This window comes from Zalophus californianus, chromosome 2, assembly GCF_009762305.2.
Source record: "Zalophus californianus isolate mZalCal1 chromosome 2, mZalCal1.pri.v2, whole genome shotgun sequence".
In the NCBI taxonomy this organism is placed as follows: Eukaryota; Metazoa; Chordata; class Mammalia; order Carnivora; family Otariidae; genus Zalophus; species Zalophus californianus.
Window position 1 is genome coordinate 77,548,132 of NC_045596.1, and position 23,691 is coordinate 77,571,822.

Sequence of the window (23,691 nt, forward strand, 5' to 3'; positions counted from 1 at the left end):
TTCTTGGGGATCCTAATATTTCTTTGGGGGAAATGTGCCCACATTACACAAGCTCCTCAACAAATGCCTGGAGTGTCACCTGTTCCTCAGTGGGAGCTTTGTAAAAGAAATTTATACATAATTCAATTATTGATGAGTTCAGAGGATTATATTTAATGCCTAACATAAAAAAAGTAATGGGAATAATTTTAGAAAAGGGAGTTGAAAGAAAGAGGGTTGCCAAGAATTAAATAGGGAATAGAGACAGAGGTGAAGAAAATTGGAAAAAAGCTAGGTCAGAGTGCAATTGTATTAAGTTATTTAAATCACACATTTGGTGACTAGGGAGGAGTTATCAGTTTATTTAGAAAATGGAAAAATTTTCGAAGAAAGAAAATTAATTCTAAGAATAGGCAGCTGAAAGGCATCGGGGAAAAAAAAAAAGAAGTCAGGAGATATCCCCCTGGGAGACAGAGTTGGCAAAACAGCTAATTTTAATTCTCCCCAAATCTCCTGAAAGACTGCAGACTAGCTTAATTTATATTTACTTCCTTAGAAAATATTTCAACCCTCAAACTTTTAGCAAGGAGAGCACAAAGTAAAGAGGTTACATATTTTTCCAAAATAAACAATAATTGTAAAATTTTATCAAATATAAACGGAAGGCGTTTTACATTTTTTGTTTGCTTTTTTTTTTTACCAGTTTAAAAATATTTGAGGAAAGGAAATATTTCATTTCCTTAGGAGGTCCAACTGTCTGTTTCAGAGTTCCTAAAGCCCCGCCCAGAAGAGCAGACATAATTTGATGTGTATGTGTATTTTTTACGAGGTGCGTCAGCATTTTATCGACTTCTCAAAAGTGTCAATGGCCCTGAAAAGTTTAAATCCACTGCGCTGGATCATCTTTGGGAGCCCCTTTCGGCTCTCGATGCACAGTAATTCCACGAATCTTCGTTCTTCAAACCTAGCCTTTTTTTCAAACTCCTTCTTGTCCATGACCAAGAAGGCACCTCGCACTGCAAGGCAGTGATGCTCGCGCCGCGGGCGAAGCTTTGGAAGTTCCCCCACCATCCAGGGCTGTGGAAGGGCGTGAACAGCGCAGCTCCCCAAGTCCGCTCACCACTCCTCACACAGGCAGCCGAGCTGGGGCAGCTCCAAGTGCGTCGAGAAGTGTAATCCCTCCGCTAAGTACTTGGCTCTCAGTCTCCAATCACTAGTGGGAGCTGGAGAGGGCAAGTGAAAAAAAAAAAAAAAAATCCAGAGGCAGCCGAGGAGCGAGAGGGGGAAAAAAAAAAAAAAAGTCCCGCGGCGGCGGCAGAGCGGCCGCGGCTGCCAGAAGTTGACGGTGCGGCCCGGCGCGGGGCGCGGAGTTGGTGTGGGGCCTCCGCGGGGCGCCCGGACAGGTCGGGGGACCGCGGGGACAGAGGCGCTCAGGACACCGGTGCCGGGAGCTCAGCTGCGGGTAAGGCGCGGGCGGGCTGGCGCGCGGGGCTCGGTGCCTGCGAGCGAGCGGGAGGCAGCCGGGCCGGCGTGGGCAGAGGGGCGGCGCGGAGCTGGTGGCGGTGCCCCGGGCGGGACCCAGCGCGCAGGGAGCGGAGGAGAACGTGCAGCGCGGCCGTGGGGCGGCGGCGGCGGCGGGGAGCGGGTCTGGAAGGTGGCTCCCGGGCTTTGTGCGCGAGCGGCGCCGCCGGGACCCCGAAACCTCGTGCCGGTGCCGGCCAGGAGCTGGGGGCAGCGGCGGCTGCGGGCGGGACACGTGCTCCGGAGTTGGGGAAGGAGGGGCGCGCCGAGGCGGGGAGTCGGGACCTGCGCCCCGAGGGATGGGGCGGGAGGGCGAGCGAAGGGCAGCACCGGAATGGGGAGAAATGGGAGGGAGCCCGGGGGCCGGGGAGGCAGGACCCGCAGGCACCCAGCTCTGCGGAGCCACCTGCTTCGGGAGCCTCCAGAGACTAAGCTTTGCGGCGGGAGAAAGTGCGCGGCGGACTGCTCCGGTGTCTCGGACTCGGCGGTGCGTTTCTGCCGCTACTGCCGGTCTCTTTTCCTCTTGTCTCTTGCTGTCTCTGTTATGTTCTCCGGTGTTTCTCTCCTTCCCTCGTTTGCCTCCCATTCTCTATTTGTCTCTCTCCCTCTCCCCACCTCTCCCCACCTCCTCTGTTTCTCCCTAGGTCTGTGTGTAGATGTCTCCCTTTCCCCACCCCCTTCTCTGTCTCGCGTCCCTCCCTCTCTGTCTCCTTATCTTCTTCCCTCTCTGTCTCCTGCACTCTTTCTGTGACTCTCATTTGCAGGCTGACTTTCTGGGGCTTGCCTCCGCTGTCTCTCCTTTTCTCGGTCTCTCGCTCTCAGCGCCCATCAATCTACTCGGGACTGTGTCTGTCGGGGCTCCATGTTTCTGTCTGTCCCTTGCGGTGTTAGGGTTTCAGACAGGAGAGAAGATCCTCCGGAAGTTGTCCAGTGTGGTGTCTTATTCCTTTGAGCTGCACCACTCCAGCTGGATTCTGGGTCCTTCGTATTTGTTCTCCATAGAATGGGAACTCTGTGGTTTCCTTGAGTTAGTGGGAATTGCTCTTTTCTTAGTCACCTTTCCACCAAGGTGAGGTCAGCGACTGAGCAGCCACAGAGGTGCCAATGAAAGGAAACAGAAGAAGAGAGCTGCTTAATTGCCTCCAACATATAAAGAGAGTGTACCAAACATATCTGCAGCGAAGCAGAACCACCTGAGAAAGGTTTCTGAATTGTGGAAAGAAACACAAAAGCCTCCAATAATGAGAGGAGTCAGCTGCAAAGTATTTGCAAATAGTTTGAAGAAGCATTTATGAAAATTTCTTGCTATTCTAAACTGATGCCAACTAATATCTGTGTTTCTTACGTATATTTTTTAGGATCCTAGTGACAGCTCTCCTAATTATTGTTTTGAGAAAATTATGAGAAATGTCCTGTGTCAACTGGGACATTTGTTTTTAAGGAAATATTCGGTCTTTGTGCTCTTATACCTCTTTACACTCCAGTGATCAAGAAGAATTATTTTTAAGTGCAAAGAAAATAGGAAAGGATTTGTCGGTAATTTTAAAACATGAGACATTCCAGAGATCAATAATTTCTTTGGAAAACTTTCACTATAAGGACGTTTTGAAGGATATTACGTCTTAGTGAAATATGCAAGTTATTATACACTTAGATCATTGTGTGATGCAAAAAAAAAAAAGGTTGTGTGCCGTAAGCAAATCATAGTAGTGATGTTTTTTTATGGGAAACATAGCCGGGAAATTAATTGCTCTGATTTTCACTGTTTTCTTTAGTCATGCATAATGTACCTTTGTTTTTAGCAAAATATGGCCTAGGGCTACAAAACTTGATACAGTGTGTTATTTGTCCAATCTCAAATACCACTTAGAAAACCACCTTTTCCTTTTGGTCAGGAGATATAAGTTGATATGATCTCATTACTCATGTGCTAGGGTCTCCTGGTGAATTTTAATGGCACTGATTTGGTATTTTAAATCAAAATGTTAGCTTTTGGTGAGTTAAAATCCTGATTTATGTCACCTTAGTGAATCATCACTATTTATAGGGGCTTTGCCACCTTGTCTGCCAGGTGCTGCACGGTATTTAGCCTGGGCAGGGTTTTCTGAATTCCCTGGTAGATTATTGTCCCTGAGTGACGTGCTGCCTCTACTCATGGTGTGTTCATATATGTCCCTCAAAATGTTCCAGTCATTAAATAATATTTATTAAGAGGAAATTGACTTAATTTTTTCCTCATAAACTTTGAAAACCGTGTGAGATGGCCTGATAAAATATTTTTATTACAGTAAATGCTGATTTTGTTATTTAAAAGTGTAAGGTAACTTAGAATGTGATATCTTTTGGTATATATAGGACCTTCCAGTGTTCAACTCAGATTTATCATCCAAATCTAAAGTTTGTTGTCACCCACTCCAACCTGGCAAAGCCTTGCCTCATTTTCGTTGGCCTCCACATGTCTGCTTCTCCGGCTTCTGTGCACACCTCGCTCTCTGTGTTTACCTCTGCTGTCTGGTTACTTGCTTGACTTCCTCACCGGGCTGTCTTTTCATTGAGGTAAAACAGTGTCCCTTTTCTTTCCTCCTCTGAATTTCACATGCCCAGTGCAATACCTGCCGTATGATAGACGGTCAGAAAATTCTGGAAGGATGATTTGTCTGTAACTTGTGGGTGCAGTAGCTCAAGGGAAATACTACAGTGTGGTGGAACAGAGCACAAACTGAGGGATTTGGAAGAGGCTTAGAAAGCATCTCCTCACCCACATTACTATTAAAGATGAAGAGTATGAGGCCTAAACCATTTGAAAACCTTGTTCAGCAACAGACAATGAAGCCACAGTCCTTTCCCCTGGACTTCCCTGCTTGCCTTCTTGCACTAGATATGGAGGAATCTATTACCAGGAGCTAACAATTACTGTCTAAACTCTGAAGATTTCTTCTCATGCTTACCAGTGAAAGTAACGCATGAAACTTACCATTTTGCAATAACTGGTAATCACTGGTCATACCTGGTCTCGGAGGTCACCTTTGTCTTTTAGAACACTGATCTCTAAGTGCTCTCATGCTGAGCATTGTGTTGGGGCTGTGTCATCTGGGGCAGACTGTTTATTTCTACCTGAAAAGAAGATTCAGAGTCTCTGGATTAAATTTTCTCCTCTATAAATTTCTGTGCATGTGTTGAATGGGGGGGTAGGGAAAAAAGAAAGGAAGTTTGGACCAGATTAGGGGCGCTTTTTGAAGTTTTTCTTCAGAGACCACCGGTTTAACTCCCAGAACAACTGCATATTCATCTGTTTTACATATCAGACTTCCCTGTGAGCTTTTGTTTGAAAAAAGGCTAACACAGTTTAAAAAAAGCTTCAAGACCACTTACTCTTCCAAGCTCCCTTACAGTTGTTGAATTTCATAATCAAGATAATTTCTAGCTTTTAAATCTGGGCATCTGGGGGATGGTTGAGAAAGTTCTTAGGATAGAAGGAGAAGCTGATTTTGCCAGAGAGATACTCATTTCAGATTTTCATATGCTAAATGTGACGTGATGGCAGAAATTGAAGTAGAAGTGTTCGAAGACATAGTGAGGCACCTAGAATTCGGAGGAAGGAGGGGACAGGGCTAGAAATAATGCATTTAAAAGGCATTCATTCTGAATTAATAATTAAAATTGAAGAAAAGTAAAACTTATTAGAGAGAGAGTCTGGAGAGAGAAATAAATGAAGATTTGGGAGTGGACAAGAGGGACAAAATTTGTCGTTTCTGAGTATTAAGTTCCTCTATACTGTTAAGATTAAAGAAAGGGTATTATATAATGTATACTGGGCAGTAATCTGTTTCCATGATTTTTAGAACATCTACCTTACAGGCCAGTGAGCTTAATTACATTCATTTTACTTAAATGTTTGAGAGCCTACTCTCTGCCTGGCATTATTATATACCTCAGGGACACTGTAGCCATAAGAGACACAAGGTTCTCAGTGTCGTAGAACTTGCGTTCTAGAGAGTGAAAACAACCATGAACAAGCACATGAGTAAGATCATTTCTACTGGTGAAGATTGATATTAGGAAAATATGAGAGAGTAGTGTGATAGCAAGTGACTGGGGCTATTCTTCATATGGGGTGGTTAAGGAAGGCCTCCCTGAGGATGTCCCTGAAAACCCAGAAAGCCAGCCCAGTGAAAATCCAAGAGAGCTTCCTGGCAGAGGGAACATCAAAGATGTCTCTAAAGTAGCAGCAAGTTGGGCACACACTGGTCAGTGGGATTGGATTTGGGCAAGTAGAGGAAATGGCAAGAATGAGGTCAGAGAGGTAGGCAGGTCCATGTAATGAAGTATGCATTTTATTCAGACTATCTTATTGAACCACCCTGGAGGATTTTATACAGAGAAGTATGACTTAGCACATCTGTAATGTGAGCAAGAAAGTCCGAAGTAAGATGATGAGGGAGACTATGAGAAGGATCTAGCTGATAGTTTGGTGGTTTGGCCAAGGGTGGAACCCAGAGAAACTGGTCAGACATTGCTCTTATTACTGAATAAGAGTCACTGCGTTGAATCATTCTCCCTCTGTTCTCTGCGTACCCCCCCCCCCCCGCCCCCCTTGATCTACATTGCAGCAATCCCCTGGCTCAATAGTTGCTTTTACTTTTACATTGTAGACCTTGGCACTTCAGTTCCCTCACCTCCTTACCTTCCTCCAAATATCTCCTGGGCTACAAGCATTTTGACTTAGGGGCTGCAACATATCCTGAGAACTGTTGTGGCCAAGTTCTTTAGGGCTCAGGGTGATCTTTGGACTACCCAGGGAGTCTTGACTCTTTCAACTAACATCATTTCATTTTACATACAATTTGTGTTCTGCTTACAAAGGAAAGGAAGCAAGTCAGAATTCCTCTAATCAGGTTTCAGTGGCATTTTACTCTACCCCTCAGCTTTGAAAACTACATGCCAAGAACTTCACTGTAAAGTCTGCATTGTTAGATGTGGATCTCACCCATCCTATATCCCGGCCCTTTGCAAAGAGCTAGTATATAGAAGGCATTCAGTAAATATTTGTGGAATGTTGTTGGATGCAGTCTACTAGAGGACCTGTAGTTTTGATTCAGCCAACTTTATTTCTCTCCTTTCAGCAAATATATGACTGCATGTGACTTCAGCTTCAGAAGATACTAAGTAGCAAGTTTGGAAATGATTTTTCTGAAGGTTGTATTTCCTTATTGGCTAAAGGAAGAAGGATACAATCCAGTATATCTCTTCATAACCTTTCTTGCCTGGCTGTCTTGAGATAAACATTTTCGTCATTTTTATAGCAGTTCCATAGACATGGACTTAAACAAGTACAGACCCATCTGTCACTAGTTAATTTGTTGATTTATGAATCTAAAGTTATTCCAAGGAAGTCTGTAGTGATGGTGCCTTTGTCTAAATTAATATCTTGATAGAAATCAGTGAGTTTTATCTAACTAATGTATTTGACAACCATCTATAAAAGATACTAAATTATCAGTTCTTTTTCTGGGAATAAGCTACTATTCTGTTGTCCAATAAACATTGAGCCATAATAGTGCACATAATGAGGGATTATCCCTAAATCCTTCCTCTTATTACTGAATGTAGTGCTCTTCTCGAATGGAGTTGCACACAACTTGGCATCACCTTATTTTTTAATGTATTTAGCAGTTCTTTCACTGTTTTAGTCCTTTTCAATTAGTCAGGACTCCCTTCTGTATCTGAATGGTCTTCTCTTCTTGTCTAACTCCATTTTGTTAAAAACCTCCTGCATGATGCCCATTGCCTTCTATGTCAGAAGTGTTTTGTTTGTCTCTTCAGATCCACTCTCAACCCTATTACCTTACGCTCTCTGCCCAAGACAATACCTGGGTGAACTGTCCTCATTTCCGACTGGCTTAGGTAATTGGGGAGCCCCAGCAGGAGATTAGGGGGAGGGTGGAGAAGAGGGTATTCTCTTGGCTCCTTCTCTGCTACATCAACTTGGGCTGCCTTTGTCCCTGCACTGAAAGGCACTGCTTCTCATAAAGTAGGCTTCCTTCTATTATTCTGTTCTTCCAGTAATCTCTGGAATAGCCCCTCTGCTTTTACCACCCCGCTTTACTGCACTACCCTTCAGGGTTCTTTTACACTCCTGTCTATACCTTATTAAATTGTTTGCTTATAAATAAATCCTCTTCAACTTATCAGAAGTTGTAACAGTTAAGATCTCATTTTCTGTTGATTCAGCTTCTGAAAGCCTTGGCCACTCTTACCTCTATTGGACATCTGCTTTTCACTCCACCTTTTATGCTTCTATTCATGCAGTGGTGGCATAGAAAACCTAGGATGTTATATAAATAATTCTGTCAACAAATTTATTGGTTTAAACACTGAAATAAGGAGCGCCTGGATGGCTAGTCGGTTAAGTGTCTGCCTTCGGCTCAGGTCATGATCCCAGGGTCCTGTGATGGAGTCCTGCATTGGGCTCCCTGCTCAGGAAGGAGCCTGCTTCTCCCTCTCCCTCTGCCTGTTGCTTCCCAGTGCTCTCTCTCTTTCAAATAAATAAATAAAACCTTAAAAAAAAAACACTTAAATTGAGTCATCCATATACCTCCTGTATATACGTAATTTGATCGTTTCATTGACTCTTCTATTCATTCACTAATGCCCTGCATATTTGTAGAGTTAGTATTTGGGGCCAGGCATTGTGCAAGGCATTGTGGATACAAAAGGGCAGATGTTTACCCTTATTTGGGATGAGGATTAGAAGGGGCAGGAAATAAAAAACTAAACAGTATTTATAAATCAAGTTTGTGATTAGGGCTGTGAAGGAGATAAACAGGGAATAGTGAGAGAGAGTAATAGGAAGGATTCTCATTTCCTTGAGATCGTAAGCACCTGAATGGGGCGTTTCTAAGTGGCATTTGTTGACCTGTATTTGTTTTCCAGGCTCTTTATGTGTGAATTTTTAATTTATTTTTTAAACATTTTTTAAAAAGATTTTTATTTATTTATTTGACACAGAGAGAGAGGGAATACAAGCGGGGGGAGCAGCAGAGGGAGAAGGAGAAGCAGGCTTCCCGTGGAGCAGGGAGCCCGATTCGGGACTCGATCCCGGAACCCCGGGACCATGACCTGAGCTGAAGGCAGACGCTTAACTGACTGAGCCACCCAGGCGCCCCTATTTATGTGTGAATTTTAAAAGCTTTTCATAAGTGCCACAACTAATAAATCTTGGTGGGAGAAGTAGAAATTACAGGTAGTCCTACAGTTACCTTAGATCATTACCTTAAAGTAGTATTTTGATATACATGTATATGCCCTTTAAGAGTTTTCTTGTGTGTTTTTATGTATTTTTAAATAAAAGTAAGGTACCATAGATTGTTACTTGCATTTTTCACTTAGCCATACATTGACAACACCATTGTACATCAGTCTATTCATTTTTTTAAAAAAGATTTTATTTATTTATTTGACAGAGACACAGCGAGAGAGGGAACACAAGCAGGGAGAGTGGGAGAGGGAGAAGCAGGCTTCCCGCAGAGCAGAGAGCCCTATGCAGGGCTCGATCCCAGGACCCTGGGATCATGACCTGAGCCGAAGGCAGACGCCTAACGACTTGAGCCACCCAGGCGCCCCCAGTCTATTTGTTTTAAAACATAACATTTATTTAATGTATAACCTGATCCCTAATGATCACTGGTGGTTATATTTATTAGGATTTTTAAAAACTTAGATAGGCCTGAAGAAAATGGCCAATAATGCTACCACATAAATAACCTCTGGAAATAATGAGTCTCTTGGAACTTGAAAGTATAGAAATGACTTAAGTTCTCTGGATTTTTATTTCATCAAAACTCCTTTGAATTATGTCTGATAAAACTAAATGACAACAGAGAGGAAAAATTTGGTCAAACTTCTTTTGTTTAGTAAGTATATTCCAGAAATTTTTAGGCCTAAAAGTGGTTTTGTGAATGTCAGGTGTGTAACCCAAGAAGGATCCCATGGGCAGCAGCATTGCCAACTGGTTAACTGTGGGGATTCTGGGGTCTGACTGGCTTTGCATCTTGGCTCTCTTGCTTGTTAGCTGTTTGACTTTGGGCAGGTGACTGAACCTTGTCTGTCTCTGCATCATCCGTAAAATGGGGATGACAATAATAGTGATTACTTAATACGTTTACTTGAGGATCAGAAGAGTGAATATTTGTAAAGGGTCTAGAACAATGCCAAGCAGGTAGTAAACACCACAGAAGCATTTGATAAGTAAATAAATGAGCAAAGAAATCAGGGAATTGCTGACATTTTCAAACTGCAATCCTTCTGTGAGCCTGTATTATGTTAGTGTGCATTGTGGCAGTCCCCCAGCGGGGATTTGATCATGGGACTTGTATTTTTCTCTGCATATATTCCATGCTAGCATTGAACTAGTATTCCTCAGAACATACTTCGGGAAAAGTTGATATAAATAATTGACTAAACATTTCACCAGTCTATTGTCTCCTGAAAGAAAGGGACCATTCTTGTGGCCAGGATTTTTTCCCTACGTGTCACACCTATCCTAGAGTAGGAATGGAGTTCTTGGGGTTTTTTTCTTTCCCTTTTTCTTTTTAAAAGTAAAATGAATATTTTTCTTACCCAGAGAAAGACTTTTTGCCAGTAGACATGTAGGTATACCCTGGACCTCTGGGGCTTATTGAACCCAAAGTTTATAGTGCGTAATATTTTCTAAAAAGCTACTTTTATTTTTTTCTAATAGTAAAGAATGTGTATTCAATGACATGAACTTGGGGAATACAGGAAACTGTAACAAAATAAAAATCACTCACTCTTCCACTACCCAGAAATAGCCACTATTAACATTTCAGGTCTTTTCTTTTTTTTTTTTTTGCTTTACAAAATTGGGAGCATAATATAAGATGGTTTTGTGTCCTGCCTTTCTTTTTTGCACTTGACTTTATTTATATAATATTCTTAATCCAAGAAATGTAGTGATTTCTGGCTTTCAGATGATTAGTAATCTACATTTCAAAAGAGCTTCCTTCCTTACTCCCCAAATTCTGTGGCCAGAGACAATATGAAAATAAAATGGTGACCTAGAATGAGTTTCTCTCTCATTCAGAAATTGGAACCACCTGGTAAGCAGTTGGCAATTCTTTTTAAAAGACCTGGAGTAGGTGACCTCAGGTTGCTTCATTTTTATGAGTCATTCCAGTGTTCTAGCCAGCAGCCAGATGGACGCAGAAGAATCCATGACCAGGCTGCTTTGGAGGCATTACTTACTCATCCTGAGAGACTGTGAGTGAACTTCTATAATCTTGAGATTAACTAGGAAATGTTACCCAGGGAAACCTGAATTATCCAAAATAAATTTAACTCTTCAATTTTTAAATGATAAATCTGTTTCCTTCATTGAATGTTGGAGGTAGGTCTCTAATAATGTACTAAGACGGGGGACAAGCAGTGTCTCTAAATACTTTATCTTATAATTTTGAGTGGGAAATAATATTGTATTTATATGGCAGGATATAAAAAAATTCTAACCGTTGTTAAGTTTTACTCTGTGTACTTCATAAATGGTGGATATATGCTGTAGTGATTAAAATATATCTGCTCACAAAGTCCTTTCTCATTCAGAGGTCCTTCAGCAATTTTGAATCCTCATCTCACTCAAGATTAAATCAGTCCCTCTTTAAAACACTTATCTTTAATATCTTTAGCAAAGGAAAATATTTAAACTCTTTTTTAAAGAGGAAAACCATGCTACACTGTTTGAGTTAAATTAGCTTTCCATGGAAATTTACCTAGGAGTTGTTTCTGGAACCAATTTGGAAAATGATCTTTGTATTCTGTGGCATTTATGTCTGATTATGTTTTTCTTAGTAATTCTCAATGGACCTGATTCACTCCTTGCTTCAGTCATCAAACCCTTGTGATTTTTGTAGGCAAATTAGGCATTTCCTACCCCATAATTATGCATATTTATGAGTAATGTATACTTCTTTAAATACAGGTGGTGTAAGTTGTTAATTTTATAACTTAAACTTAGTTAAATTTTATCATTTAATATTCTGTAGAGTACGTTAAGGCTAAGATAAGTCATATATAAATTAACTTCTCCTGAAAAATGTTTTGTAGAATTTAAGTTTTGACTCCTTTACTAATAAAAGCAGGTGCTGTTATTTGTAAAAATGGCAGATGATCCAAGAGTTCTTAAAAAATATATTGCCTTGAAACCTTCTCCATTTCAGGCACATCAGAGATTTTGTGCACTACATTTTCTGCATTCTCTTACATTGTAATCTGTTGTTTTCCAGAGCTATGAAGAAATTGAAAACTGCTTAGGAAAACTTAGTTTTCAAGTTTTTTAGTTGTAAAATTTATACTTTGTGATCAACAGCATGGGGACATGTTTTATATGCTTTGGTTCAAGGACTATAACTTAATGCCTTTATTTCTTGTTACTTCATGTTTAGCAGTTTAAAGATATTTAAAACATATTTAGCTTTTAAAAAAAACTTGCTTTATCTGCCACAATCTGGATGTTAGAATTGCAGCTATTTTTTTATACATGAATGCTCATTTGTATTCTTTTTACTCTCCACACCACCCTACTTTCCTTCCCTCTCCCCTTCTGTTTTTCTCTCAATTTTGCCCTTGATTTGAAAACATCATTTCTTCTCTTTTTTTCTGAGCCAGAGGGGTTAAAACATGCTCATTTCTAGGATTCTGAACCTGTAGAGTATTCTGAAGGTCCTTACTAGCTTTATATCCGTTGACTAATTGGAGTTTTAACTAAGTTAGCATAATTGAAATGATTTGATATTCTGTAGACATAATCTTAAGATACTTTAATAATATCATAGACTGGTAATAACAGCAAGATAAATTTCTATTTTGTTATGAAATCACTTATTTAACTATAATTCTGCTCAATATTTTTATGAAATGTCCATGTTTTAAACATTTAAGAAGTGCATTCTTATACCTAAAACTAAAAATGGCCTGGAGCACCTGGGTGGCTCAGTCAGTTAAGCCTCTGACTGGCTCAGGTCCTGGCTTTGGGTCCTGGGATGGAGCCCCACATTGGGCTCCCTGCTCAGCAGAGTCTGCTTATCCTTCTCCCTCTGCCCCTCCCCCCACTTGTGCTTGCTCGCTCTCTGTTTCTCAAATAAGTAAATAAAAAAATCTTTAAAAAAATTTCACAAATGGCGTGGACCATTTGTGAAATTTATGGACCAAATATTATTTGGATCTAGATAATTTTTATTCCTTTATACAGTCTCTGTGGTATACAAAAATCTGTAGTTGCATTTTATAGGTTGTCTCCAAATACTCTGTAGCCCCTATTTTATTTGAAATCTCATGTCTTTATAATTGTGGTTTGAAAGCTATTATTATATGTTAAACATTTTTCTTAAAACTCAACGAGTGTGCAGCCTGACTTATCATGAGCCTGTAACTTCCTTTTTTGGCTCATCTCTCCTAAACCAGGAAGGTGTAATGCAGTTTAACAATAATATTTTATGTCTTTAGTTTGTGAATAATGTCTGTCTTACAAATGGAATTATTAAATATTTATGCAATATGAATGAACTTGAAGCTGTACGTGTCAAAGAGAGAATTGAGTCTTGCTCTAAGGGGAAAGATGTTTAAAATTACAGATGCTACACTATCAAAAAATAAATGCAGAGCACAAATAGACTGAATATGGGAAAGACAAAATGAGAAGTTGATGAGAGCATTATTAAGTGCCAGGTTGATTCAGTCTATTATTCTTTCTTTAGGCAGTGCCATCAGGGAATGTGTTTAGGGAAGGCTGGGATTGGTGTTCCATGCTTTCAGGTTTAAGATTTGGTCTTCTGTCCTCCAATTACCTTTGTTTTTCTCTATATAAACTACCCTCTTTTTGAAACTGATTAGAATTTTTTATGTTTAACTCCTTAGATTTATATTTATATTTCATCTCTCAACCAGATTGTGAATTCTTGTTGAAGTATAGCAGCAGTTCTTTAGTTCTGTATTTGCCTTGTTCATACTTTCTGTCATTGTATAGAGCCCATGAGTCTTGATATCTGTAATGTTTCCTTGTCTTCACCTTTCTAGGCTGACAGAATGCTCATCTTTCTTGTTTTCCTTCAGAAGACTCTCCTGTGGTCAACTTGATCATCTATTTTTATTTGCTTGGATTTTCCTTAGCTGCTGCTTTTTTTTTTTTTTAAGATTTATTTATTTATTTGAGAGAGAGAGAGAGCACACAAGCAGGGGGAGGGGCAGAGGGAGAGGAAGAAGCAGTCTCCTTGCTGAGCAGGGAGCCCGATTTGGGGCTTGATCCCAGCACCCTGAGATCATGACCTGAGCAGAAGGCAGATGTTTAACCCACTGAGCCACTCAGATGCCCTGGATTTTCCTTAGCTTCCAAATATTTTTTTCCTTTTCTCTTTTTTGGTGAAATTAAACTTAAAATTTCTTCATTCAACAACAGATATTTTTGGAGTGCTTGGCTGTGGTAGATTAGAACTGCATGTAGTATTTCAAGTAAAGATGAACGGTGTGTTTAAATAGGATGAAAACTGTGTTTTTTGTTCTTGAGTAATGTTGGGGCCATTGTTAGCTTTGTTGGCCATGGGAACACATTAATGCAGTGACTTTTAAACTCCTTTTTATGATAACTTAGGCCCATTATTCTGAGAAGTATAGACTGTAACTTCCTTCCCTACATGCATAACCCTATAGTTTTCCACTTTGAATCTTATTTGATGTTTTCCTCGTAGTAACTCATAAAGTTTTGGACATCTTGTAGGTTATCCCATTGACTTGGCACTTCATGTACTGGAAAAAGTTAGTATCTTTTGCAGACCTGGAAAATTTAATCTACATTTCCTCTTCTCCATCATTTATAAAGATGTTAGGTAAGACCACTTCCAGCACCTTCCCTATTTATAGTTTTCCTGCCAAAGCAGTGCCATTTTTTTTTTTTTCCACTGTCTTTGTTTCTCCAGCAAAAGTTCTTGTAATTCTCTGGTGACACTTTTCTTTTTAATAACTTTTATGGTAGTACCTTGTCAAGGGGCTTTAAAAAAATAGATGTAGTATATTCACTGGTTTTCCCCTTGAGGTTCTACCCATCTTTTAATTTGCCAAGACATGATTACTCCTGAAAAAATTCAAAGCTAGTGCCCCCCACCTCCCCTTATTTGCTAAATTCTTCAGTGACCTTATGCTTTAGCATATGTAAACCTCACAACTTTGCCAAAGTACCAAGAAATGTAGCACTAAAATAGAGAAATTTGAAAGACAGTGGATAAAACAGATGAAACTTAGCATTAATGTGGATGGTTGAAATGCAATTTTATGTAAGCAAGCAAAAAAGGTTACTGTGTTTGAGTCTTTCTTATGTTGCAGGCAATGTGCTAAATAATTATGATAGTAGTGATTGTCATCTCCATTTAACAGATGAAGAAATTTAAGGCACAGTGAACTCAGCAGGTGGTAGGACCTAATCTAAACCCTAATCTGTATCTGACATAGGACCTTCTGATTCTAAATCCTTGCTTAAATGTTGAAGGCCTGTTAGAGCCAGATGTTGTGGTAGTTATTGATAATGTAAAATGACCAGCACTCAGCTTTGGTAGCCTGAGAGCTTGGAAAGATTCCTGAAGGTAGGAACAAACCTACGCAAAACAACTGTATGAGGCAGTAGTTGCATGGGGAAGGTGCTGTGAGAGCACAGAGAAAGGCTGACAAAGAGTTTTCAAGATAGAGACTTGGGGGTTATCGATCATGTTTTGAGAGGAGAGATTGATAAAGAGAGAAAATGTTGAAAATCTTTGGAAAAACATTTTGAACCTTAAATGGTATAATCTCCTTTTCCCCCCCTTTCAGTTAAGGAACGTTTCTATACAGAGAGTACTGGTACTTTCTTAGAGCAAAGTTACTACCTCTTTAGTAAAATTGATTTGATCCACATGTTTGTGTGTGTGTGTGTGTGTGTGTGTGTGTGTGTGTGTGTGTGTGAGAGAGAGAGAGAGAGAGAGAGCGCGAGAGCGCGGGCGCGAGAGGAGGGGGGGAGAGAGAGAAAGAGAAATAGATGAGGGGCATTCAATATGGGTTAAATGTAGTGACATTTCAGTGATTTTGGGAAATCAGATACCTCAGATAATGTCCTAAGGTTATAGAGATGCAAATGATGAAAAATCATTTAAAAATTATCAATTTATCTGAAACCATGTGGTTAAATTTAAAACCTCATTTTGAAGGAGGCATCATAATGTATACCTAATAGTAAACTGGACTGTGGGGTTTGGCAAAAGTTCAGTTGTTGGGAGGGACCAGAAGGTATATACTATAAACACAATAAAAATTTTCAGGGAGAGTTTGGTATTGAAATTCATGTAAATCATTTTTTAAAATATTGAAATGGACTCTAGATCATCATCTGTAAAGAGATACCACCCATATTTTCTCTCTTCTGTTAATTTGTCAGCAGGGTGTGGAACGAAAGGAAATTCCTGCAGTGGTGCTCCAGGCTAGTTTCCAGCCTGCCCAGGTGGGCATTGTCTACCCGCTGGACACTTTGCTCTATATCTCCACACACATCTTCTCTAGAAAGAATCCTAAAACCTTCTTTGTTTGAAGCATAATACTGTGTGTTTTGCAGGGCAAAATGCAATGCAGTCTCTTGGCTGTGGCCAGGGAGTTTCGATGAGGCAGTTTTTAAAGGAAAAAATCTTTAGTGTTCAGAATAACCAGATGAAACATGTATTTTATATGAAGCTTGAGTGCTCTGAGGAAAGCAAAATCTGAAATCGATTTAGGTCTTATAAGTAAAAGGGTAAATTTAAAAATTTTAATATTACAAATACCAAATATGTGTTAAATGAATACATTTTTGCTAGTCCAGTAATCACCATTTGATTTTTCAAGGGAGTATGGAGTATAAATATCACAAAGACATACTAGCTATAGTATAATTTGTAACAAATAGAAAGCTTCCTTAGTGACTCCTTATATTCCAAAATACAATTTTCCCATTATGGAAAATTATATTTATGTTGAACATAAATAATCAGATACTTGCTTCACTAATGACCCAGATTATTTTAAAATCATGTTACTGGATTTAACGACGCGACCTCTGTTCTGTGACCTTGTGTATTTCTGGAGGCTTGTTATGCATGTCAAGGGTACTTCCTTTTATTTGTTTTAATTTTACCTGCCATTTAAATCATTGAATGACCCTTCATAATTTTATTATGAAACCATATAATAAGGAAGGACTAGTTGATTATTTTTTACTTTAACTTTCATAATCTCATATAATTCCAGTCTTCTTTGTGTTCTCATTTCTCAGGTCAAATAATTCTTGTTTCGCAATTTCTCATCACGGTAATGGATGAGATAGACTAATATGTTTCAGTACATTTATTGTTCTCATTTTAGCATTTTACATCTGTTCTCTCTTTCAGGGGAGGAAAGCAAGTATGTTGAAAAGAGCACGCGATTGGGAGGCAGGAAAGGCCATAATTAGTTTTGGAACCTCAGACTGATCACTTAAAGATTGGTCAAGCTCTGTAAGGTCTTCTGGCTCTGAAATGCTGTGATTCTGTAACCCAAATGGGCAAATCTTATCATAGTTAATAATTGTAGTATGGCATTAGTTTCTTTAGAGCAAGGCACCATAACTGTTGCATTTTGTCTCCCCCCCCCCCCCCAGGTGATTTTTGGAATTTTAGGGACAAAAGAGAATGTTCACAAATTAAGTCCCTTCCAAACATTATCACCTCTGAGATTTTATAATTCTTTGCATGAGAGACTGATATTTAAAAATCATATAATTATACTATGCACCATTTTACGTGCTTCTAATAAATCCTTTCCTTGGGGGTTGCAAAGAATTTTGGTGAGTAGGAGGTAATTCTGCTGCAATCAATATTCTCTCTCTTTTTTAAAATTATTTTCTAGGAGCTTTAAGGCATTTGTTAAAAAGGTTTTGTTCTGAAGTCCGATTCAGTTTCCTGTTTGACTGTATTGGATTATAATGGCTAATTTTGCTAGAGATAAAATATACAGAGCATGCCAGCGATATAAGTTAGTTTTTGTGATTGTAACTTTTCACTAATCAGTGAGATGATTTGTGTGCTTTATTGGTTACCTTTGTTTCTGTGACTCCCTGTAATAAGTATTGTCATTTAAAATGATTTGTAATATAAATGTAGAGACTGAACTAGGTTGAGATGTTGTGCAGTTATGCTGGTTCTTTCTATGAGAAGTTACTCCCATTCTCTTCTTAAAATATCCTTTTTTTCATATTGTTCTAGGATTGATTTATTTTTTTATTTTTTATTTTTAAAGATTTTATTTATTTATTGAGAGAGAGAGAGAGAATGGTAGAGAGCATGAGAGAGAGGAAGGTCAGAGGGAGAAGCAGACCCCCTGCTGAGCAGGGAGCCCGATGCGGGACTCGATCCTGGGACTCCAGGATCATGACCTGAGCCGAAGGCAGTCGCTTAACCAACTGAGCCACCCAGGCGCCCTCTGGGATTGATTTAATGTTCAGATTCCTTTAGAACATTCAGGCAACTTATATAGTACTATTTTCAAGTTGATTAGTAATTTCCTTTTAAGAATTATATTTTCATCAGCAGTCAACTCTATTACTTTTATATGTTTTAAGGTTTCAGCGGTATTTTCTAGATTATCATAGCAAATTTTTAATCCCTGTAGGCTTCTGTGCAACCTTTCCCTATAGTATGTCAGTATGTATTGAAAGAATCTATACTAACAGGTGTATTACACTTATCAAGCTAAGTAAAATAAAATTGAGAAAACAAATAATCAAAGACCCTAAAAATTCATCCTGGAGCATTTGCTGTTAATATAAAGCAAGAAGCCTCCACTGGAAACCTTAGAGTTGATTGCTTGATATGAATTATTTGTTCTTAGGAGAAGGGAAACAAGATAAGGAAGAAAAACTGAAGTTCTTAAGAAATGCTGAAAATGGTCTTGTCCATAGTGAATGAGTTCATGATACTAAAACTTTTGAATCAGAAATGAGAATGAATGTGTGACAGAGAAGGCAGATCCCCCTTCATATGGACTTTTTTCTTAGAAGTTGGGTTGAAAAAAATCTCGTTACCTTTATGCCCAGCATGGATCACTTCATTTATCAATTTCTCATACTGATGCTAGTCTTGTGCTTTCCCCTTCTTTTGAAACCTAATTCATAGTTGATTTTCAGGAAATACTCTATTAATCCCATTCAACTGGACTCATTTTCTTCCTTCTCTCTAGCTTGTAGCCTCTTTCATTCATATGCACTCTGCACTGTATCTGTTGGTAACTACTAATTCCCTGAATTGTTATTGTAATTAGCATCCTCACCATTTTTACTGTACTGATTGCTAAGAACTGTGTTCTGTTCCTTTCTTTCCTCCATATTTCATAATATGGAATATAACACCCAAAAGTCGCTTGGTTAATGTCAGTTGACTTCTCTCTTTTGTATGGCTCTAGTCTTTATTTCTTTGTGATTGTGAAAAATTCCACTTTGAGAATATGTGAGAAGCCTTAGGATTTAAAAGAAAAAGTCGTTTGTTGTATTTGTTTTAAAAATACATTTCTGAGACATGAAATAGGGAAAAATTCTCTATCTTGACTAAAGCCAATGTATATTTTCTACACTGAATTTTGGAGGTAGTACCTGGGTTTGTGTCCCGGCTCTCCCACTCAATGTCCTCATCTGTAAAATGTGGATAGTAAGAGCAGCTATAAATAAGGATGTTGTGGGAACTAAATGAAGTACCTGAGGCTCTTCCTGGCATAGAGTAATTGTTCAGTCAGTCTTCATTCTTCTCCTTTATATTAGAGGTTTTTAGGTAGGAGTGGCTCTCAGGCTTACTTTATGAGGTATCTATATGAGATTATTCCACTAAAATAGAACGAAGACAATTTACAAAGTTAATTGATCAATATTTAAGAGAAAGCTTTCTTAAAAAGTGTTTCCAAATGAGAAATTTTTGAGTTCACAGATATTCATATTAAAATGCAAGTGTCTAGTCAGAAACAAACAGCTCTTAGAAACAGTTATTTCCTTTCCTTTTTATGCAATTTGGGATTCTTTCATTTCTATTTCAAATGCTTCTAAAAAAAGTTTATATAATGAAATAAGAGGATAAATTGTATGTTTTTATTAATTTGAATGATATTTTCCCTTGGATGAATTATGAAAAGTCTGGTTAAGTTTAGCTTTAGTGAAGCTTGAAGAGATGTTAATATTAAGCAAGTGTTTAGTTGCATGACATGATCAACTTACATTGATCCAGAACCTTAATTAAAGTTTTATTAAACTGTGTAAACCAAGATCCAGTTTGGATTTGAAAGTAGATAGACATCTGTTTCAAATATTATTACCTACAGTTAGAAATTAATAGGTTTTTCTCTGAAAGTCTGAATGTTTCCTTTTTGAAACTTTTGTTTCTGTCTTCTCACTGTTCTCCCTAAACACATATTTTTGAGATGTTAAGGTTATTTTAAAAATCACTTTCATCGTCTTTTTAATATCTGTACTAAAGAAAAGCAGAAAAGTGGAAGTATTGTATTGAAGAACAATAAAACAAGACTTGTCTTTGTTTTATGTTAAAAGCAAATTGCTATAGGGATGCATTAGTAGCATTTAAGACAGCTTTCTTGATTGAGGACCTTTGTGCTCTTTCCCTCCCTCTCTTGCTTTTGTTCTTTATGAAGTGAGAGCTGATTCTAGGTAAATTTTGGTGTCATTTTGCTCACCTAAGTAATAAGCATAAAGTACCCTCATTTTCTTTTTTTCTTTCTTTGCTTCAATGACAGTACAAAATTCTTAAGGAAATGCATATCTTCAGGTAATTGTATGTATGTTTTACTCTTAGTTCTGGAAAGAAATCTTAAAATTGTATTTCACTCAGACAACATTTAATGCTATTTCGAGGAAGAACATCAAAATTTAATTTTCTATTAAATTGTGCTCACCAAAATGGTAGGAAACAAAGCTTGTGATATCCCAAAGTTCAGAATTCATTCATTTACTATATTGCTATGTCTTGGTTCTGCAAGAACTGATTATTACATGAATGCATGTTTGACGGAAACTTTGTAAAACATAGGTAGAGGTCAAAAAGGAAATTGTACTACTTGGAGTCTATTTTTTTTTTTTGTTGCCATTTTGACATTTTCTTTGATCTTTCTCATATATTTTTAGATTTCAAAAAACTGAGAAATTACCATCTTCATTTTGTATTTTGTTTTATTTTTGCTTGAAATTATGCTATGGACGTTTTCTTATGTTATTAAATATGCTTCCAAATATTTTAATGACTAGAAAATATTCATTTGCTTACTTTTTAATTTTTCATCATAAATAATGCTGCAGTGAACATCTTTATGAATAGATATTTGAATATTTATATGAAGACTTTTATGTATAACATCAAATTGCTTTCTAGTGAAGTCATTCTAATTTATAATCTTACCAGAAGGGTATTTAATTTTACTCATATTTTTAGATAGTTAATAAATATCTCAATTATAATCTATGAACTCTCCACAAGGCTCAGAAAAAGTCAAAACAAAATGTGAAAGACCCAAATAGTAAAGTAGTTTTGGATATGTGGGAACATGTTTCATGTTTTTTTTTATTAAAAAGAGAAAAAGCACGAGTTTTTCTACATACTAATACCAACCATTACTTTTGACACATAATGTCAAAAAATTTATTAGAGAAATGCAAATTAACTCCCAATTATTTTTGTTACTATATTTGAGCATTAATTTGTAACAATAGTAATGACTTGAAGGAAAAACTATTAGTTGATACACAAATCCTTGAAGTCAAACACAGCAGTTATCTCAGGAAAAAAACCTAGTCCAAATTCTTACTTGATATGCAAAATAAAATTTAAGATGGTTTTGTGCTTTGTGGAAATGCTTTCATATTATAGCAGAGCTACAGAAATCAAGTTGTCTGAGTCCTGCTCTTTTCTTGCTTTAAAAAAACGTCGGTTTTTAAATTAAACATTTTTCCATACTAAAGGATATAAACATTGATGTACATTTTAAGGAATACACTGAATGCTCTTACATCTACTAGTCAGCTTTTTTTTTTTTTTTAAGATTTTATTTATTAGAGAGAGAGAGAAAATGAGCAGGGCAGAGGGAGAGGGACATGCAGACTCCCCGCTGAGCAGGGAGCCTGATGTGGGACTTGATCCCAGGACCCTGACCTGAGCCGAAGGCAGACGCTTAACCAACTGGGGCACCCAGGTGCCCTACTAGTCAGCTTTTAAAGGAAGGTAATCCCAATATCTTTTAAACCTCCTGTATACTCCTTAATCACATCTTGTTCTTTTCTTTCCCATCCCAACACTAACTTGAGCTTTGTCTTTATTATTCATTTATTTTTCAAAAATAATTTTACCATATGCATGTGTATTCTCGAACAGTATATTTTTGAGCTTTATAATAATATCATTCCGTAATTAGCATCCTATGTTTTTACTTTTCCCTTCTCAAATTTATGTTTCTACGATACATTTATGTTGCCCGAAGCTGCATTTCACTTATTTTTATCATGTTGTATTATTCTCTTGGTGAATAGACCACAATTTAGTTATTTGCTTTTTGATGGGTTGTTTCTGGATTTTTGCTGTTATAAGGAATGAGTTTCTTGTGTGTCTCTTGGTGCATAGCTATAAAGTACTTGGTGATTGCTTGGTCACAGAAAAGCCGCATTTCAAATTTATGAGATCACGCCATGTTGTTTTCCAAAGTAGTTCATGCTCCTACCAGCAGCATATGCTGTTTCCTATTGTGCTACCTCCTGACCTGTGCTTGATGTTAATTTATCAAATATTTACTAATATCCATGTTTAACATGATATCTTATTGGGATTGTAATTTATATTTTTTAATTGATAATGTTGAGCATATTTTCATGCATTTTCTTTGCCTATTTGTTCTCACCTTCCCACCTGACTGCCGGCAGTGTGACTTGCTTATTGATGGTTTTTGCTGATTATCTGTTAGGTTGCTTGCTGTTTTCTAGTGATTTGTACTGATTTTGTTGTTATTGTTTATTGTGAATACTAATCCGTTAATTAAATGAATTGCAGACATCTTCTGACTGGTGGTTTGTTTTATCTTTGGTGGCTTTTAAGGACAGTTTTCGATTTTAATGTGGTCAACATTTTCAGTTTTTTTTCCTGTATGGTTTATATTTTTAGTCTTTTGTTTAAATCACTCCCTTGCCCACCCCAAGGTCATAATGTTACTCTCTTATACCCTTAATCCATCTGCACTTGAATTTTCTTTATGAGGTGTGAGTTAAGGTCCAATATAATTTTATTTTCATGTGTTTAAACTGTTATTCATTCCAGAGTGGTTATCAATTTGTGTCAGTTCTGTTATATATACACATAGAAGTATATATGTATATAATCATTTCTCAGCTTTAAAATTTTGTTCCATTGGTCTGTTTTTCTATTCTGGTGATAATACTACTCTGTCTTAGTTATGAAAGTTTATTGTGAGTCTTGATACCTCTTTGATTGTGTCCTTCATTTTCTTCTTCTTTAGGAGAATCTTTGCAGTGCTTGTGCTTTTGCTCTTCTGTATAAATTTTATAATAAATTCACAAACTTTTAATTGAAATTGCAGGTAATTTAGGTGTGAATTTGGGGAGAATTGTCATTTTCATTGATAGTCTTTTTTACTGAGAGATGTGGAATATTTCTCTATTTTTTAGGTAGTTTTTTTAATAACATCTCACTTAGGATATGATATATTCTTCATAGAGATCTGGCACATATTTTGTTAGGTTTGTTCCTAGGTACCTTATTTTTTTTGCTACTGTAAATAGTATTAATTTTTAATTATATTTTCTAATTTTTTGTTGAATAAAAATTTATTTTCTTTCTCTACGGTGATCCTACATCCAGCCACCTTGTGAAACTTATTAATTATACTATTTTTTTAGATTCTGAGGAGTTTCCTGTACAGAAAATTATATTCCTTATGAATTATTATAGTTTTGTTTCTTGCTTTCCAGTTTTAGATATTTGATTTCTTTTTCTTCTCTTAGTGTACTGGCGAGGAACTATGACACAATATAGAATAGTAGTGGTAGTGATTGTATTTTTCTTTTTCTTATGAGGCCTAACTCTGTCACCCCTAAGAATA

At 37.7% G+C, this 23,691-nt stretch overlaps 1 protein-coding gene across 1 annotated transcript in view; it reads left to right on the plus strand.

The window, feature by feature from the left end:
* Positions 1–1,337: 1,337 nt before the first annotated feature.
* Positions 1,338–23,691, plus strand: part of BMPR1B (bone morphogenetic protein receptor type 1B) — a 402,661-nt gene continuing 380,307 nt past the window's right edge. Inside the window, exon 1 of the mRNA XM_027600410.2 lies at positions 1,338–1,441. The gene's annotated coding sequence lies outside the window, so the exon portion shown is untranslated. The remainder of the gene's footprint in view (positions 1,442–23,691) is intronic.